Below are 7,700 nucleotides of genomic sequence, written 5' to 3'. Positions count from 1 at the left end.
GTATAGCCATTCCGTGGTTTGCCTTATCATTAACTGGTATTATGTTAAAAAACTATGGCATACAAGTGCACTATCTATTAGTAATCAGCTAATCCTGCTTGTTTTGCTTAAGCTCTTTTAAAATTCCCTTACTGTAACTTATAACACTCTAGGTACATAATCTCATATCATTGCTTCGCCACTAGTTAGGATTCTCTTATCTCGTGCGATCATAACAGCACTAACGCACCGGATCCCATCAAAATTCTAAAGTTAAACGTGCTTAGGCGAGAGTAGTACTAGGATGGGTGACCCCCTTAGGAATTCCTCGTGTCATGTTACATTGGCAGCCTTGCAATAATGTGTGAAGGCACTCATCTTAGCCCAAGATTTACCTTACCGTCTTATCGCTAGTCTTTATATTTCTCCTTGCCCTCTCTTCTTCTCTCTTACAATTGGTGTCGGGGTAGATCTTTAATTCAACCATGAATGTGTCCTTTTTGTCTATTTGATTTAACTTCTCTTCGTATTCCTCTGTAACATCTCCAAAACATCATAACTCTTTTTCATCATGTACTCATCTGCTTGGTATTATGCTATATATAACTATTCGTAGGTTGCACAACTACTCTTATACCACTGGTATGAGGTAAACGCAATTTTTTCATCTCCCGGTCCATCTTGCTTTACATATCGTCTTCATACTAGAACTTGCTCGCGCTAATGCTATTTTGTCCTACTCCTTTCTTTTCTTCCTTTAAGCACTCCTTGGTCTCCTCATTTCCTACCATAAGAGATTTTCTATTCTTTCTCCTTGCTACTTGTATGTCACAATATCAGTGACCAATGACGTTGTTGTCATATCTTAATCTTTACTCAAATACGGCCCTACTACCCTTTACACGGTCCTTAGTTTGCTCAGTCCTACTCTCTTATCGTATTCACCCCTTTTTTGTAGGCACCCATGATTCTTCTCATGATCTCAGATACTGCGGCTTCTATCTATTTATTATTGGACTTGAGCTCTTGCTAACTCATGCCAGTATGGGATCTCGCTGGAAATTTAAGTAGCCCCATCAACATGTAACAGTGTTAGTTGATTTCCTCTCACGCTTGTATTTCTCTTGTCCACTTCCCCCCTTTAGGGTATATCCATTTTATCCTCTGTTTATTTTCAACTGTTCATACGTATATGATTCTTTTCCAACATATTTGACATACTGCACCATGTCTACACCTTCTGTTAACTCATCTATACTTTAGGTTGCCCTTGTAATAAACCTTAATATAACTATGGGGTGCTCAGAATTCTCAATAACTAGTACCCAATCTAGTCCAAGTACTGGTACTCGAGTCATATAACTAATGTAGTAGTTTAGCCGAAGCCACATTTCATTAATCCCAATCAATACGTTACGAGTGCTTATAATCGTGTCTGATTCTCCATTCGGGGGCACTTATACTCTGATGACACGTGTTTTACGTTTTGTTATCACCTCTTTTTTTCCCAAAGGATACCACTTGTTCCTTTAATAATTTCACAATGCCTCAGTTGTTTTGCAATTTTCCATTCCATAACCTCGAGGGATCCCACTATTTCCAAAGTAGAGGTACATATACACAATACCCCTTTCTGCTTCATGAGCTTTCATCCTTATCATGTATCCGATGTTAACTCTTAATCTTACTCACAATCACATTCTTTAGTTACTTCTTTACTAGGCTTTACGTACTTCTATAATGATCCTCATTATATTCACACTATATTCTACTCAAGGTCAATCCCGGAGGGTAATATTTCTTAACGTTTATTCACGATCCTTATTCTGGGCTAATTCCACCTGGTGGAGCAAGCGTACTTAACCCCTTATCCTTCCTCGTCATTCTCATCCTTAATAACTCGCAGGCTATCTTAAGACATTCATATCCATCACCATTCTTCTTACCATATTAGTATTGACCTTCTACTTTCCACCCATATCGCAATTAACTTATTTTCCAAAGTCAGTTGTACTCCTAGTTTAGTCAGATGTTATCGTTACCATGGATACGATCTCTCAAGATATATTACAACTTTATATCTCATTCCCTTTCTATTTTCAAAAAATATTCGATAGAGTTTCCTCTATATTCCTTACTATCCCAAACCTGCACTCAGAAAATACCAACAATGCCTCACAGGGCCAATACAAGATTAAACATAAGAATCCAATTGTGTCTTTCTTTGGATTGATTCATATATTCATATCACAGCCTCACAGGGTGCCCAATATCAACAATAGTATAAAATGATGACTTACCTCGTATGTCCAACTCGAACTGCACACGTTACACTTTTTTGTCTACTTTTCTTTTTAATTTTCAACTTTACATTGCAATCATATTTCAATCTTCTTACCTTACCCAACATGCCTCTTTCGCACCATTACTTACCTGTATACTGTGTAGCTTCCAATAACATCCATTACTTTTTTCTGTCGATATCGTTCTTCAGTTGAAACCAAAGGTTAGAAAAAAAAGGATTTCATTTCCTATGGCTGGGCTCTATCGCACGATCTAAGATAAGAAAGAAAGGAAAGTAGTTCAACTTACTACAAGAGTTTAACATTCAGAAGTGAATAAGATATAGGATTACATTTAGAACTTAAAAGTGGAGTTACCCTAGAGCTCGTATCACATTTTACTTACAATTAGGACATGCCAAAGGAAGAGAAAGAATAAGCTTTACCTATTCTCTCCTTTTCCTCAAGGAGTCATCATTACATATATCATACCCGGCCCGTTATGAGCTCGGTATCATAACTTTATTATTGCATTACCTTACCATCACAACACCACACTTATGTCAAAGACATATCAAGAGGAAAGAAGGGTAGCTCTACGTACTTATGCCAAAACATGCCAAGAAAAAGGAGATAAATTCACATACTTACTACTCTCCATCATATAGAAGCCTTGAGAGGCAATAACTCAACTAGTATAAGAATTCTACCATCGAGAAGTGAATAAGACTTATGAGTCATACTTGGGGTTATATGAATGGAATTATCCCCACATTTCGTATATCAATCACTTAATGCTAAGACATGCCAAAAGAAAAAAAGGGTAAGCTTCGCATATTTATGCCAATGACATGCCAAGAGAAAGAAAGATAGCTTTACATACTTATACCAAAAACATGCCAAAAGAAAGGAGGTAGCTTCACATACCTCTTACGGATTACTCTTACACGTTCGCCTCGTTGTCTCTTGAACCTATTTAACATGAAACTAATACTAAGGTTAATGACCTTTAACTTTCCAATTTCCAACTCTACACCCAAGTACTCATAGGATTTATTTTCTTATCCATTACGCTCGACTAGTTTGTTACTATTTCCGAATCTACCAAAAATCGGGCAGCATCTCCCCTATAACTTCAATATCTCCGAAATTTCAAATCGGCCACAATATCAACAACTATACCACCAACAACAACCAGCAGCATATTTATAAGTAAATTACTTCAACCTTACACAATACAAGCTCCAAATAACTAGCTCTAAACTACGATACGAAAATAGAGTTTTTATCTTTATTTCTCAAAATATTTAACCATACCAAACGGAGAGTCGTTTGGCTGCAACCAGAAGAACCCATACTCTTTTTAAAACACTTTAAAGCCCTGCAGCATGCAACCCAACTAGTTGCACCCACAGAACCACAACGACAACCCACTACTCGACTTCGATTTAGCTATAACCACTTCAATTTAGTTTGTTTCTAACGTCAAGCATCCTTATGAAATTTTTCTACTTCCAACCTTATTTAAAACATGTAATATACCTCATAAAAACATCATAAACTCCAATTTTAAAGGGAAGCCCTTACCTTGCCCGAAACTCGTCAACCTCATCGAAACTTGCCTCGAAAGTTCCTTTAGTGCGCCTAAAATTTCGTGGCTGTTTGCTAGAATTTTGAGCTTCTTCAAACCATAAATTTTCATTACTAAAACATTCATAACATCGTGGTACACCCTAGATAATTAATTCACAGAGAGAAATCGAAGAACTCACCTTTTTTTCCCCAAAACTGTAGCTCTCTCTCTCTAGCTTCAAGTTTTCTCTTCTCTTCTTTTCTTGAATCTTTTTTTGATAAAGATGAAGCTTAAAGGATAAGGATGAATTAAAGTCATCAAACATATATATATATAGGACACCTTTGGGTGGGACATGTGTCAACCCCTAAGTGGTGACACATGTCAAGCCCTAAGTGGTGACACGTGTCAAGCCCTCATTGGGCCAACACATCCCTTCCTCCAATCATGGGATGCCACATGGAATATAGGGACCACCTCCTTTGCTCCAGCTACTTCCACGTGGAACTCTCCCATGCTGCCATGTGGCACTTTCTTTTCCTCCTCGTAGGTTCGTAATCTCGTCTTCTTTTACGAACCTATGTAATTCTTGCTACGTAAGTTTGGTATGTACTCCAATAGCTTAAGTATGTAAGATTTCTAAGTTGGAAGCTTACGTAAATAAGTCGAGTCCTACGACTCATTGTTTGGTCTCCAACTTCTTCCAGATTCTTCTAACTCTATTTTCAATCTTCTCTACTATGGGGTATCGCATTCTCCTTTCCTTAGAGTTATTTGATAGCGTTATAGATTATCCGGCTCACATGATAACTCTTAAGAAGCTTAATAGTTCTTAAGAAGTTTTAAGAAGCTTTAAGAAGCGTAGGAAACTTTAGGAAACCTTAAGAAACTTAAGAGGCTTACGATCCTTCCAAGAAACTTAAGAGCCTTTCAAGAGACTTAAGAACGCGTTCCAAGGTACAAAAGTACGGGGTGTAACAGGGCGTCTATAAGTTGTTGATGAGTTAAGTTGGGTTAGAATTTGGTTCTCCCACCGGATGGTTAGTGTGGGTGACACTCACGGCGGGTCAGAATCGTGACAGATTTTTTCTTTTTGAACTGATTTTGGATTTAAAGAAGAGAGAAGCGGGAAAGAAGAGAGAGATTGGAATTGAGGGGGAGTGAATTTCGCCGTAGTAGATGTAGTTGAGTATAAAGTGGGGATTTGCTACAAAATACAACATATAGTGGTGAATGGCAATTTTTTAAAACTATAATTGTGTTTCATAAATACATAGCATATGTTTGCCTAATTGTGTAGTTTTTTCAAAATATATATTTCATTATTACCTATTTTCGGGTTTGAAGTAGACATTTTCCCCCCAAATTAGTAAAGAAGACATTATTTTGATGGAAATGTTAAATACCAAAAGTGAAGAGAACTCCAGGCTCCAACGGTGAAGAACCATTGCATTTCCAATCCGTGTCTCTTCCATGCTTCACGATTTTGTAAAATTGATTGGAGATTTGAAGTGATGGGTCTTTACTACTAAAGTTGAATTTGCTTTAAAATATTTAATAATTTAAATAAATAAGAAATAAATTCATTTAGCGAAACATTTAAGATAGATACTAAAAATAATTTTTAAAATATACTAATATGATTAGAATTATTGAATATCTTTCTTTAGAGATCCATATATGGACGGAATATAATAAATTACTATGAGGCCATTTGAATTGGCTTATAAGGTGTTTTTAGTTTTTTTTGAGTGTTTGACTAACTAACTTAAAGTCATTTTGTGTTTAAAATAAGCTCAATAAATAGTTGGGTTTATTTGGATGAACTTATTTTAAGCAGTTTATAAGTTGAAAACAGCTTATAAGTCAAAAAAAAATTGACTTACACATACTTTTTTTTAAACTTATAAACAATTTTTAACTCATAAGCTAATTAAAAATAAGTCAATCCAAATAGGCTATATATTTTGAATAAGCAATTGGTTTGGCTCGATTTTGTTTACCAGCATGATTGTAAGAGTTCACATGCTTAGACTAGACACTAGAATAGCGCATATTATTAAGTCGACGGTCCTTATTGTTTCCAACATATCTCGAGGCTTCTACATATTTTTGTTAATTTATGGTTTTTTTCCGCTTAATATCTAATGCTCGCTTTAGAATTTTAATTAACTAATTAAATATACGTGCTTTGTATGTGTGCATCATATTAATTAATAATAAATATATATTTAAAAATATCATTATGAGTATAGTATATTATATTATTAAATATAAAACTTTTTAAAGAAGATAGCGTAAAATTTTTCAGGTAAAAAGCGCACTTAAAAATGAACATGTTAATTGAAAAAAAAAAAAATATATATATATATATATATATATATATATATATATATATATATATATATATATAGATATGAATAGTTACATGTACCTACTTATTGTTATTTTTAGTAGCTAATATTAGGAATAAAATTTATTTTCCAATAAATTTTTATATTGCTACTAATCTGTAGCTTTTCTCGGCAAACTATTAAACTATTTTTATGATAGTTTTTAGTATATCTATTCTAACAATACAAAATTGTAATGAATAAATGAAAAACTGGAAAAAAAATATATGATACACTTACATATATTTACTTACTAATTGTTATTTTAGGAATATAATATTAGGAATAAAATTTTATTTTCTAAAAATTGCTGGTTTATTGTGCAATCTGCTTCCAACCATAGGTTAGTTCTAAATGGAAATAATAATTTGATATTGAATGTTGCTTACTCTCTTCAAGCATCAATGCTATTAAACACATAAACTTCTTTTTAGTATTATTCTTATAAAAGCCATATTATATAGATTCTATCTTCTTAGAACACATGACAAATTAGTTTTCTTCTTGCCGTGGTCTACTATAATCACTTTTTCATACAAATAAGAAAATAATTAATATACAATATTTAATTGATTTTAAAATTTTAAATATTAGAAAAAGAAAAAATAAATTACTATTGTTAAATATATTAAAGAATTCGGTATTTTTATGTCTTACTTAACACATATATATCTAAATAATACTATTTAAACCCATTAAAAGTGATTAAATTTTTCTTTTGGAAAAAAAATAATCCCGTAAGTGTTTGTTAAAAGGAATGAAAAGTTATCATATAGTTTAAATAGGGAAGAACTTAATATATAAAACCTAATTGATTTTGAAGTCATATTTTTCCCATATATTTTACAAGTTTAGTAAAAGAAAACTATTTAATTTTTCTCCTCATATATTTTAGGAGTTAGTCAATATTATAAAAATAATTAAATAATAATTTGAAAATGGTGAAAAGACGATTTTAACTAAAATAGAGTTTTTTAATAAAGGGCAAAAAATTCAATCAATATTTTAAAAATCTTCATGTTTTTAATATAATATAGATATAGATTAATGCCACACATAAGATCATCTAAAGTAGAAGTGCTCGCTTCTAACAGAGTCTATTTTAAAATATTGAATACCAAATTTTTCAAAATGTATATCAAGTACCGTATTGAGATTATGATGTAGAAAATCTCAATTAATTTGATATGATAATTCGATGTATATCAAAGCGTGCATGTCCTTATAGGAATTAAGTATAGTAAGGATACGAAGGTCGTTCAACTTATGACAGTCATTTTGAAAATTAACTATTTTTAATTTCAAAGATTACTATCTTCATAATAATATATAATTAAGTGTCAAAAAATATTTAAATTATATTATTATTTTTTGAATTTTATATTTAAATTATTTAAAACGTGAAAAATACACATAAACTATCATTCATTAGTTTGAGAAACATACTTCAATGTTGACTGGACCAAATGTGTG

At 32.6% G+C, this 7,700-nt stretch overlaps 1 pseudogene; it reads left to right on the top strand.

Moving 5' to 3' along the window:
- Positions 1-201: 201 nt before the first annotated feature.
- On the top strand, positions 202-321 carry LOC129904186 (5S ribosomal RNA; annotated as a pseudogene).
- The last annotated feature ends 7,379 nt before the right edge of the window (positions 322-7,700 follow it).

The sequence above is a fragment of the Solanum dulcamara genome, chromosome 1, assembly GCF_947179165.1.
Source record: "Solanum dulcamara chromosome 1, daSolDulc1.2, whole genome shotgun sequence".
NCBI lineage: Eukaryota > Viridiplantae > Streptophyta > Magnoliopsida > Solanales > Solanaceae > Solanum > Solanum dulcamara.
The sequence above is the reverse complement of the archived record's forward strand: the minus strand, read 5'-3'. Positions and strand labels throughout refer to the sequence as shown.